At 37.2% G+C, this 13316-nt stretch overlaps 1 non-coding gene across 1 annotated transcript; it reads right to left on the minus strand.

The window, feature by feature from the left end:
• Positions 1–222: 222 nt before the first annotated feature.
• Positions 223–350, minus strand: LOC142428372 (small nucleolar RNA SNORA72). The gene has a single exon (XR_012780287.1). It is a non-coding gene; the product is annotated as a small nucleolar RNA SNORA72 (small nucleolar RNA).
• Between the last annotated feature and the right edge of the window lie 12966 nt (positions 351–13316).

Raw genomic sequence — 13316 nt, forward strand, 5'->3', positions numbered from 1 at the left:
TATTTTTCACCAGTCTGTTCTGGCAATTTTCAAGTGATATCAGAATCACTTAGAAGATAAAATAATTTTACACTAATTAATGGCAGCAAATTGTTGCAGAATTCCCCTACTTTAGACATATTTCTGCAAATCGGCATTTGTTATTTCCTAATTATTTCACTAGACAGTCATTTTGAACTTGAACAAAGATCCCTAGCATGCCAGGCATTTACACAGTTTCAGACTTATCACCAGCATTTACAAAATGAGGCTCCGGGAAAGAACTCAGCCTGGGGAGACATGCATGGTCTTAATGTAGCTAATGTTTAGCCAGCCCTGGCTATCACAAAGAGTTGTAAATATTTTATGGAAACAAAAAGCCTCATCTGTATCCCTTGGGGAAGCTGGAGGTTTAGAACTGCTGACCTTATGAATAGTAAACCATGATCTCCTTTTGAAGGGCTGCAATTCTTTGTTTAGTTTCACTCGTTCCCAGAGATCCCATTACATGTGCTGGTTTCTGTCTCAAGAAAAACTGATTATTAAATTCATTATGTTCTCAAAGCTAGCATGATCATAGAAGAGACACCAAATTTTGGTAGCTGTTCAGAAAACATTAGAGAGTTGCTAAATATCCTTTGCCTTGAAGTTGCTCCTGACACTGAGTGGCTCTGGAAAGCAGATAGAATTGCCTCTTTGGCCTGTGAAAGCTATCATCTTTATGGAAGCATTTGTCGTCTCTTCATTCCATGGCACAGTGGACGGGGTTGGACTTCACCACTGCTGCTCCCATGTGCCAGTGGTACTGTCTTTCACCTTTGCTAGAAGCGACGCCGTTCTGTTTTGTAATGCCCAGAGCTGGTCATCCCTTCTTTGTTAGTCTCTATTTCAAAGGAAGTAATCAATGAGATATTTCCTGATGTCCCTTGAAGATGAAGGGATTCCAGGGGCTAGTGTAGTCAAGTTCCTCCCTGCATGAGTCACCAGGTGTGCTCTTTCAGTTGCCCACCCTTGTGCTCCCCTTGGAAAGACTATATCCTTGTAGATGCGATACGTCCGGTTCATAGCTTTCTCCTGACAAAGAATAAATTTCATGTTATTTTTTCTGATCAGGTTGATAAGCAATCTAATCTATCATGAATAATTATTTTTACCTTATGTATTTTTTCAGGAACATAGGTTTAGCTTCTATGATAGGATTCTTCTCCTATCTTTTCTTTTTCTTAGTTAAAACGCAAAGTATACATAGGATACTTTTAATCCTCAGAATATTGAGGATATAGTAATGCATCATTTAATGGCCAGGATACATTCTGTGAAATGAGATGTTATATGATTTGAATGTTGTACAAATAAACACCTTATTTTCCTGAACCTGCTTTTTTTAGCTTCTGAAAAAAAGCTTTGTGCCTGAGCAATGATTGTTTGCGAACTGAGAGAGATCACACTTATTTTTCTTATCTGAATACAGACACAAACCAAAATAAAATAAGGTTTATAGCTCTCACAGAAGCTGACCCTTCACCAGCTTGGTGAAGAGAAATGTTTCTTACATTCTGAGGGTCATTATGACTGTGCTGTGTGACATGTCTAAATTACCAACAACACTTTTCACTCATTTTCCATCTACATGTGCTTAGACACATTTTACTGCACGTCAGAATCAGTACTTCTTTGCCTCTAGCAAACAGTAGTATTAGTCATACTTTCTAAAGAAAATGCTGTCATACTCAAGAGCCATGCGATGCGCAAAATCGGGTGCTGCCTATGTGTCCAAGCTTACAGTGCTGTACAGTGAATTTTACATGAAAAAGTACAGTTTGCAAACAAGGCCAGGAACAGAGGCCCTGGTTGACTATCGAGTCATATGTATCCTGGGTTATAAATGTATCATTATAAGCCTCACAAAGAAATAACGTTGTACACAGGAGACATGCGATAACGCATGCTGGATGTGGGAAGCTAGACATTTGCTATGTTCTGTTAACTAATTGGGGTTTCTGAATTCTATTATAGCCTGAGAGGACCTTGGGCGTATATGCAGTTGGATGTTGGATGAACAGACATTATGCCAGACATGACTGTAGTCATCATTATGTAATAAAATTTCCTTTTGTTCCCCCAGTGGATTTATTTATTCTTGTTTGAAACCAGTCCATGCTCCACAAGAGCATTCAGATCAGTTTCAATGTAGCTTTCCCTCGTTTTTTAGCTTTTTAACTTGTAAGTAAATGCGCAAATTACAAACGCAAAAAAGGAACAGTGAAAAATGCATTATTAGATGTTTTCAAATATTTAAAGGTATTTTGGGAAGGTATGCACACTCAGAATAGGCAGTATCCTCTGAGTGCAATGAACTGTTTATCAAAGGCCATATGTGATCTGGACCACATAGTAAACAAAAAACCAGTTATCATTGAATTGACTATGTATCATATTGAAACTGTAGGACACAGAACTGTCCCAAAAGGTTGAAAAGGTTAGAATATTTTGGGAGGCAGGTTACCACATCTTTCTCTTGTCCAGTGGCCAGTAGGTTAGCACCCAAGGGCTTAAAGCCCATGCTGTCATATGCATCTCCAAACACCTGGCCTTCTTGTCTGATTAGCTCTAACTTACCAGGATTTCTCCTCCTTCTTTTTTCACTTCCCCATTGAAATGCAAAACCTGAAGTTTCTCTCAGAACTTTGACTTTTTGTCAAATTGTGGGAGCAAATTGGCAAACTTCTTTGGTTGACTGAGTGTGTAAAACACCATATTTTATCTTTTATTTTTCATGAATCGATCCTTGAATTTGATACGCAGTCATAGAGGCTACTGGCATCTGAACTCCTGGCGTGTGTCATTTCATTTACGTGATCAATTCTACTCTGCTCATTAGAATTTAGAGGGAGGTTATCTCTCTTCACATTCATTTTCTGACTCATTTAATACTTGTGAAACCTCGGACATGGCTTCTTATGTAACTGACAGCACAGTTTGGCTGCTGAACCCACCATATGCTGAAGCCGATGAAAGGGTCTGCTACTGCCTGGACTCATCCCAAGGAGCCATAGAGCATCATTTGCAGAGAACCCTTCCCACCTGTGGTCTGAGAGGGTTGTGCTGATACAAATAGGGTGAAAATTTTATGACTTTATGGCTTTGGAAATAGGAAAGGCGTCAAAGAGCCAAGAAATGGGAGCACCCTCTAGAAGCTGAAAAGGGCAAGAAAACAAATTCTCCGCAGTGCCCAATTCCAGAAAGAAACAGCTCTGCTGATATTTTCTCTTCAGACCTATGTCAATCTTGCACCTTCAGAATTCTAAGAGAATGCATTGATGTTCTTTGAAGCCATTGAAATGCTGCTGGTGGTTTGTTAAAACATTAATAAAAAATTAATACAGAAGGACACAAAATAGCATTTCATATTTATTCATATTTATCTTTTAGAACAGTAATTGTTATATATATTGGCCATTCATATCTTTTTGTATGGAAAATTCTTGTTTATTTACTCAGTTGTTTTTAGAAATTCTATAGATAGCTTGAATTTTAGATTGTTATGCACGTTATAATTTTTTTCTGACAGAATTTTTAAATGTGTGTATATGGCTTGTGCAATTATATAGAATTTCATTTTTCTCAATAAATATTTGAATATGATGATTTTTGATATTGGAAATTCTTGAATTGTCTCCTCTTTAGGAAAGAAAGCCAGTTTATTAAAGCATTCATTTCCTTTTTTTCTAGGATTTTTAGCTATTTGATCCATCTGTAATTTATTTGTCTTTGTACAGGATGAAGAAAGTGTGAATGTATAAAGTGTGAATGTTTATGTTCATAAGTAAAGAGCTAATTATCCCAACATTCTTGAATATACTCACTTCCCTGTGATGTAAAATATTACTTCTATTAAAATTCTACTACATATATTATCATGCTTCATAATTTTCACTTGTTCCTTAGATGTATATGTTTATTTCTACACCAATTTCATACTTTTCTTATAAGTTTAATTAATAGAACCTTAGTTGTATAATTTTATTACCCACAATAACACATCATTCATTATTTCCTTCCATCTCAAAGATTTTCTGGCTATTCTGCAGGTTTTTGAATCATGTCTATTTCTTCTTAAACTGATTCTATTTCATTATTTCCTGGCTATTGTAAAAGAATCCCTGCTGGCATATTAGTTATGCTTTGGCTGATAACCTCAAGGTCTGCAGTTCAAAGCCACCAGCCTGTTCCACAGAATTTGGTCGGTGTGAAAACACATATCCTCATTTATAAAATAGAAACATCTCTACAGGACTTTTATGAAAAAGAATAGTTTAATGCGCTTAAAGACTCAGAAACCCTGGTGGCACATTGTTAACTACAAGACCAGCTGTTAGAATCCACCAGCCACTCTGTGGAGAGAAAGACAAGGCTTTCTACTCCCATAAAGGGTCACAGTCTCACAAACCCCCGGGGACAGTTCTGCTTTGTCCTATAGTGTCACTATGAATTGAAATCTACTCCATGGCTATGGGTTAGGTGAATGAGTCAGAAAATATAACTACTGCATGGAGTTTTTCTAATATTCATGTTTTTAATTATCTAGAGCCAGTTTATAGATTCTTTGATGATCCAGAAGGAAGATGGTGCAGGATCAGGCAATGCTTCTTTCTGTCATACATATGGCAACCGATAACGATTGGATTGATATGCAATAATACAGCTCATGCAGTCTGGTCACTAGCCCTGAGGGCAGAGGATGTCTATGTGCTGTGCTTCTAACCTACCTTGCAAGGTCAGCAGTTCAAAACTGCTAGCCATGTGCAGGAGAAAGATGAGGCTTTCTTGCTCCCAGACAGAATTAGTCTTATAAGGTCACTCGGCATCTGAATCCACTCACGGCAGTGAGTTTGAGGATTTCCTGTAGTCTGTCAGCGTTGTCCCTTACTTTCTGTTCATTGTCAACAGTGCTCATTCGTTTGCATGACTGACTCCCTTGGCCTCACCCTCCACTTTAGAAGGAATCCGAACACTGACTGGCAGCAGCACCTTGACTTTCTGACCAGGACACTGATAATGATCATTGCTGTAGGTATTTAGTAGACACCCTTTAATGGACTTTTCTCCCTCAGTTAATCTTATTTGTCTCATAGTTTTTGTTAGAGATGGGCTTAAATTTTTCATCAAATTGTTTGTTGTAGGCAATTGAATTAATTTCTTTAATTTTGTAGTATGATTGATATATTCCTTAAATATGAGAAAAAGTTCCAATGCATGTTTTAGGTAAGTACACAGAAAGTTAGGGATAGAAAAATAAATTTGTAAGCTTGAAAAGAACTATCATTTTTCCCTTTCCTAAAGAGTAAAAAATGTATTCTATTGTGTATGTATATTATATGTGTAAGTTATAATTATTATTAGTACATATACTGGCTGTATGTTTATATACGGGTTTTCTGAAACTTGGTGCATGGTATACACTCTTGGCCAGAATTATAGAATGTACTAAAGAAATACATGTAGTTTGGCACTAAAGAGTTGGCGAGTTATTTACCAACAGCACTACTGGTAGTAGATTATGACTTAAATGGTATCAGGTGAACATGTAAGTGACTTCTCCCACAAGCAGGCCAGGCATTTCACATTGCAGCAGGGAAATAGTGCAAAGCTTGCAGACAAAACATGTCCTGGATGGTCCATTAATGAGAGAATTAGTATGGATCTGAGATTTCTAGACCATGTCAGTCCATATTTGTCACCTCTGCTTGCCTCCACTAAATCTGTTTTGTGAATATCAACCATTTGAGACCTATGAAGTGTTTTAATAATGTAGCGTGGAAAGTGGTTAATAGTTTTCCAAATATGCCTTCTATTTTAGTTGAAGAGCAGATGTGTTCCTATTTTATATATATTCACACACATATTTACAGAAAACACGTAAGATATATTTGAGAATACAGAGTCTTTGTTCTTCAATGTTCGTAGACTTCTAACAAGTTTCTGTATTTGATAGGTCACATATAGCAATGGCTCTATCAGTCACACGTGATGATTACAAAAGGACACTTTTTTCCACTTATTTTTCTTTATCTATCTGAACACTATGTGTTATATGTGTCAGTGTTTGGTTTTTAAATAAATAAGCTCTTGAAGAAAAGTGCTGGCAATCTGCTTCCCCAAAATGATCTTTTGAAAACCCAATGGACATTTCTTCTCTGACATCCTGTACATGGGATCATCATGAATCTGGAGTTAACTAAATCGCAGTTGTTGCTGATTGAAAGAATAAAACTGAAGTCATTGCCATAAGTCTGTGCTGACTCATAGTGACCTTATGGGACAGGGTAGAACAGGGCCCGTGAGTTTTGGAGTATGGCAGTCAATCTGAGAGCCCGTCTTTCTCCCACAGAATGCCAGGTGGTTTCAAACTGCTGACCTTGCCTTTCACAGCCCAACACAAACACAAAGAAGGATTTATGTTCATGACCTGGCAGATATAGGGAATATGGATGATATTGCCATGATTTTTGATCTTCCAAGCAACAGAACTGTAGCAATTTTAGGAGAAAAAAAAACATTTTTCTCAAACCCACAGGAAATGAAAAAAACAACAATAGTTGTTCTATTATGTTTGACTAATGGAACTAAGTTGCGTCCTGTCATTACTTTTAAAAGAAAGACCTTGCCTAAAAAGATCAGTTCCCCACTAAGAATTACTGTGCATGCACATGTTAAAGGCTGGATGAAGACGGGGGGGGGGGGGGAAGGCCTGGAAGAGATTTGGAACCGACGACCAGGAGCAGCTTTAAAGAGAAAACCATCAGAGCCCACCTATCAGATGACATAAAAAAACTGGCAAAATCTAGTAAAGTCACTTTAGCCATTATTCCAGGTGGGCTTAAATCTGTACTGCAGCCTCTGGATGTATCTTTGAATAAGCCTTTTAAAGACCGTGTGCGAAGGATGTAGCATGAATGGATGTCATCTGGTCAAGTCTGACTAACAAAAGGAGGAAATCTCATGAAGCCTGACATAGAGTTAATAGTAAAGTTGGTTCAAGATGCATGGAAGACATTCCAGAAGACATGGTGCCATGTACCTTCCAGAAATGTAGTATTAGTAATGCTAAGGATGGCAGGAAGACTGTGCTTTGTATGAAAATGATAGCAATGATGGTGAGGATTGTGATCTCAGTGAGGACAGCGTCTATGATGACTTCCCACCAGCTGCAGCTCTGCATTGGGATAAGGATGATGATGAGGAATCCAGTTTTAAAGGATTTTAACTCTACCTTTTAGCTTGGTTACTGATTGAGCTCAGGGAATAGTACTCTTAAGATATCATTGTTGATACCTTATTGTTTTTGTTGAACCTATTTTCTACATATTTTGCTGGTTTACTAATTTTAAATGACTTGTTGTTTTTATTTATAAATATTTAAATACATTAAACCACCAATGTCTCAATTTTTAGTAATTTTATTTTCATTTGTTTTGATTATTGAAACTCACCAATAGCTTCTGCATTTTCCACCCTAGGCTTATACTTGAGTCAATCAGTTTTTTTCTGGTTTCCCAGATAATAATTATAAGATAATGATTATACTCGGGTCAGCTTATATTCGGGTATGTAGGGTAAGTCTTTTTCCTTTCTTCTTCCCTGTCTTCTATCCTATATTGCCGTCATAGTCTCTTCTTTCTATTGCTATATGAAAGAATATTTTGGAATGAATATTTATGAAACAAAGCTCATGAAAGCCAAAAGCTGTGCAGGACAGATGAAAACCTGGTTCCAGAAGGAAATTTTAACACTTTTTTTTTTCATGAAAATGAGAGAAGTGGGAGTGTCCATTTAACTGTCATTCTGAACTAATGGCTCTCAGGTTTTATGCACACACTTTGTCTCATCATTAAATTTTCCATTGCCCACATGATAAAATTGAGACCCATAACATTAAAATAATTTGTGGGGAAAGACACACCAGTCATGACAAAACATGAATGCGTGTGATCAGGTGTGTTGACCTCAAATTCCTTTGACTAATATCTTATCTGATTGTTATGTGATCTGAAGAATTCGTACTTCAAATCAGACATGGGATATTTTTAGGGTCTTCTCTCTAACTTACTTTAAACACAGGTAAATAACATTTATTGAATATTTAAGACACTGCATAATACATTATGGGTGAGCAGAAAGAACATGATTATGTAATATTGAAGAGTTGTATTAAATCATGGTCTTCAGTTCCAATGACTAATGCTGTGATGTGGGGCATGCTAACATTATTTTTCTTCTTACTTGGGTTCTACTATGTACATTTACAAAATGGAGAATAAGTATATCTTTCAAAGGACTTATGTCAAAATTAATTGAAATGCATAATGAAGAGGCTAATAGAAGATGAGTCACATAATAGATACAGATTAAAGTTTAGCTATTCCTAATGTCACATACAGTAATTGATTCTAAGAACATCTTTGGGGGTCAGTATTATTATCTTACTACTATATGTGAGGGCATTTGGTCTCAGAGAGATGAAACACAACGTGAACTGAGTCATATAGTTAATAAGCGGTACAGCCAAATTTAGCGTGGAAGACTGTGGAATTCTGCACCTTTTCTGCACCCCCCGGAATTTTTCTAATTCAGAGTCAGAATTCTGTACCAAATGAACACTGCTTTTGATCTAAGCAGTTCTTTCCTTTTGTAATCTCTTGAGTTTATTTTTGCTGTGTGGTACTCCAGGCCGCTGGGTTTAATTAAAGAGAACTGTGTTTCTCTGTCAGAGAGGCTTCAGGAAAAGGACCTATTTTTAATGATTTGGAAAATGAAGAATTAAACAAATTAAGAGCCTGTAGCTGAAATTATTAGCAAAGAGCTTGAGTGATAAGACAATGGAGAGAGATAAATGAAGGTTCCACAGCAGAGCAAATTTATTGTCAGGAGAGAAGACCCCTTCACCCCTTTCCCCATTTACGTAAGAAATCTGAATTTAATAAAATTGCTCAAATGGCTATATTTACCTGAAGAATGTAGTTCCATTTTGGTAGGGCTGTTTATAATGAACAAATTTATAAAAGGGAGAATTTGTTCGGTGAAAACACATTCTTACTGGTACATCAAAATTTATATCTGGAGACCTGTTTGCCATTTTTGGTTTCTGTTGTATTAATTCAGGAGGGCGAAATTGTATACACTTTATAAACTTAGGGCGAAAGACAAGGCTTTGTACTCCCAGCAAAGGTTGCCATTCTGAGACCCACAGGAGCACGTCTACCCTGCACTTTAGGACTGCCTTGAGTGGGCACAGACGCCATCGCAGTGAGTTTGCAGTTTTGTTCTTGACTTTGAGCTTGGAAGACTAATGGAAACTGCTGGAGGAGGAACGGCTTCATTCCTTACATGAAGGGAGAAAGTTTACTAGGTTGGCTCTTGAGCACTTTGACATACACAGTGTGCAAACTTTTCTTGAGCATATTAATATCTTTGCTGAATTCTTTACCAGAATTGTTTAGGGAAGAGAGTCAGGAGGCATTTATGAGGCCCAGAGGCACTGGCTTCCTTGAAAATGTTTAAATAGCCATTTAGCGTCTGAGTTTGGATGATAGCCCGACTATTCAGTCTTCTAGTTTTACCTTTCTTGCAATGTATGTGAAGTGGTTCAGTGAGATGCCTATGTTTCACGGTGGCTGCTTTATGAAAAATGTAAGGCCCACGGTTAAAAAGAACCTCCTCTGAGCTTGCATCCTCCACTCATCCTGAGTTTGTGCAAAATCCACAAAGCTTTTACACAAAGAGAGCTGTCTGCCTTCATGTCTGCATGCTTTCCTGGAGCCTCAAGTGTCCAACACTCCGGAAAAGAACATGTTGTTTCCATGAATGTGCAAACATGTATACACACACGTGTGTGTGCTTATATGCAGAAATCTGTTATATTTGAATGGTTTAAATACTATGGGCTACAGGTAAAATAAAATTTATGACAAAATTATTCCTTGGAAAACTGGTTTGGGAATTTTATTTTATCATTTTTCAGGACCACTGAGATAAATAGGGCTAGTGAGTTTGAAATCCCCTTAGTTTGGGGACCCAGAACAATCAGAAGGTTACTATCAGGTTTGTATGGAGAGGGACAGATTGACTTCCTCTGCTTCACCTGAAGAAATGCATTGTGAAAGTGATGCCAGCAAAGCTGACCTTACCTACGTCCTAGTTGGAACCTAAATAGGAAACCACTGGATCTGGAGAGAAAGGCAGACCTGCCCTCCTGCAGACTCTTTCCTTGAGAGGGGTGGCCACTGAAGCAAGAATGCAGGAATAACAAGCCACCTCGCTGGTGAGGTCTAACTTTGAATTTTTAACTTAATTCTTCTGATGCCAACCACCTGGTCCTACTTAAAACATATTTTATTACTTATGTAGGGACATAGCCCCACGCAAACTTCAAGCAACCTCAAATGAAGTCAACAGCTTAGAGATGCTTGCTTCATAAACACTGACAGTTCATGGGGAAAACATAAAATAGAACACACACATGTATACACACATGCACACACATGTACACACACTATGTTCACAAGTCACTTCCTCCATGATGTTGAACAGTCAAATACTGAAACTTGTAATTCTGTCTTTTTCTCACTAGTAAAATGATAGGGCTGAGTTCCCTCCTTTGGGTCTATGAACATAAAGTTTAAGGTTCAATTGTGTGATGAAGCAGACCATTGAAAAGCACCTACAGAGTGAAGTATTGTTCCCTCTGAAAAGAAAGAGAAGCAAAAGGCTTTGTTTTAGTCCCTCCAGGCTAGAAGAGGCATCCTTTGTTTTGTTTTGTGTATCTTTCTCTCCCCTGTTTCAATTGCAGTTATGCTACAATTTTGGTAAATATAGTTGGCAGAAAAGTTTCACATTCTGACTTTGCCTACCTCACCTTTCAGGTTTCTGATTTGAATTGAGTATGATAAATGAAACATATATCAAAGAGTCTGGACCCCTCATTCAGACTCACACACACACACACACACACACACACACACACACACACACAAACTTATCACAGAGGAACCCCAGCGGATGCACCATTACCCTTCTCCCCACATAGTTAGATCGCACTGATTGGTAAAAAGACAGCATCCAAGAGCTGTAAAACAGACCTAGAGACTAAGACTTATTGAAATTTCCATCTACATTCTCCTATGATTTAGGTAATTAACACAGTTAAACAATAATCATCAGAACAAAACTTGTATAAACTCAGAGGGAAAAAGAAAACAAAACTGAACAATGATTTGAGACCCAAGTGATTTTGTATAAATTCTTGTTTATAAAAATTTAATCAAAAGCTTCTTTCAGAGATGTCCTTCTCTGATAGTTTTAATGATTGATTTATTTTTTTAAATGTATTATACTTGTGTCTGGAGACTCTGGTTAACAACACTGGGCAGAGTTTAAGGCTAACAGTTTGGACTATAGAACATTAGTCACCCAATAAAACCATAATATAATTTCTTTCTGAAGACAACCACATCTTCATTAACTTTTGAAACAAACAACACGCTCAAAAGATTACTCATTCTTTTGTTGACTTCAGCCCAATGTTCCTACATGTTCACACTAAAAAGTTCCATGAAGTTTATTTCAAGCAACAAGGGGCTGAGAACGCTGATTTCACTTATAGTTTGAGGTTTCTTCCCCTCTCTTTAAATATTTATACTGCCAATAAACAAACACAGATGTTAAAAGAGGAAAAAAAGAAAACTAACTAAAAACCTTGCCCTGTGAAAACAGGCATATGGTAGGGATTTTCAGTGTGGTTTGGTTTGGAATATACTAAAAATGATGCAACTCTTTAATGGTTTTGCATAAGAAATCCAAAAAGTCTGACTTATGTAAACAGTAAAGTTTTTACAAGTTGTCTAACGTATTCTACAAATAGTTATGTGATTGCATTTAGATAGATGTGGCAGAGCTATGAAAAGCTGAAAATATCTGTTAAAATAACCAAGTAAATTAATCAAATATGGGCAAGTAGAAAACAGTCATAAATAGATACCTTGTCTCTAGCTAGAATGTCGGTTAATATATCAGCAGGGAAGAGCAGTTAGGAAAGTAATAATTTCCATTTATATTTATTTATACTTTATCATTGACAGTTAATGGTTTATGTAGCTATAAAGTTTCTAATTGATAACATCCCATAGAAAATTATTCTTAATGATTATTTGAAAGCTTATGTTTCCCAAATGGGAGCTGCAAACACTAATGGAGCCGTGTTCTGATAAACTGAAATCAAGGCATTAGACATCCCTGAACATTTAACACACAAACTTTACCATAACTTTCAACTATAGTTGAACCACAAAAGAAAGAATAACAAGAAATAGGAGAATCTATACATTGTTTACTTAGGGTAGGCCTTATTCTAGATTAGGTCTTTAACATGCATCACCACATGTGGGGTTGGGAATAATGTGGTGTGAATACAGAGAATCATAATAACTTTTATAAGCTATGGTTTTCTAATAACAAATGGAATTACAATCAAATGAAATGTATATATTTTCTTTCTAGGTATCAAGTAAAAGAATGGATTGAAGTGGACAGATTAGCTGCTTGATCGACCTGTTTAATTCATTATACTTATTTTAGGCTGGATTCTCCAGCGAAGCACAGTGTGTGTGTGTGTGTGTGTGCGCGCGCGCGCGTGTTCACTGTCATCGAATCAATTCCAACTAATAGCCCTGTCTTTCTCCAGTCGAAGTGGCTGGTAGCTTTAAACTGTTGACCCAGAGGTCAGTAACCAAACTACTATACCAGTAGGTTATATATGTATTCACACATATAATATATACATGCACACATAGGTGCATACGCACACACATATGTATATGCATATGTATAGAGAGATAAACAGAATGACTCATCGATGGAGAAGAGTATGTTTCAAATCCATGGATCACATGTTAAGCTGGAGGCTTTTTCTGATTGGCTTTGCTTAATAGGCCATTAAAGTCAGTGCACCACAAACTGCAAAGATAGATCCAAGGTCAGTATGCCAGGCTTACAACTGGAGAGACAAATAAATCCAAGTTCTACTGGTCACATATCCCAAGTTCGGCTAGTCAGATGTCAGGTCAGATGGCAACCAGCTGATGGCTCCTGGGATCATCAGGCAACATGGAAAGCCTTTGCTCAAACCCAAAGAAGCAGAGGTGTGTAAGCCATATGCAGAATACAGAAACATCAGAAAGCAAGTAATCTTCCACAGCATTCTACTATTGGAAGTAGGCCCCATCACTGAGGAAACTATCTCTCAATTGAACTAGGGTGTCATCTGACTAAGGGGGTTACAT

Source organism: Tenrec ecaudatus, chromosome 15 (assembly GCF_050624435.1).
Source record: "Tenrec ecaudatus isolate mTenEca1 chromosome 15, mTenEca1.hap1, whole genome shotgun sequence".
NCBI lineage: Eukaryota > Metazoa > Chordata > Mammalia > Afrosoricida > Tenrecidae > Tenrec > Tenrec ecaudatus.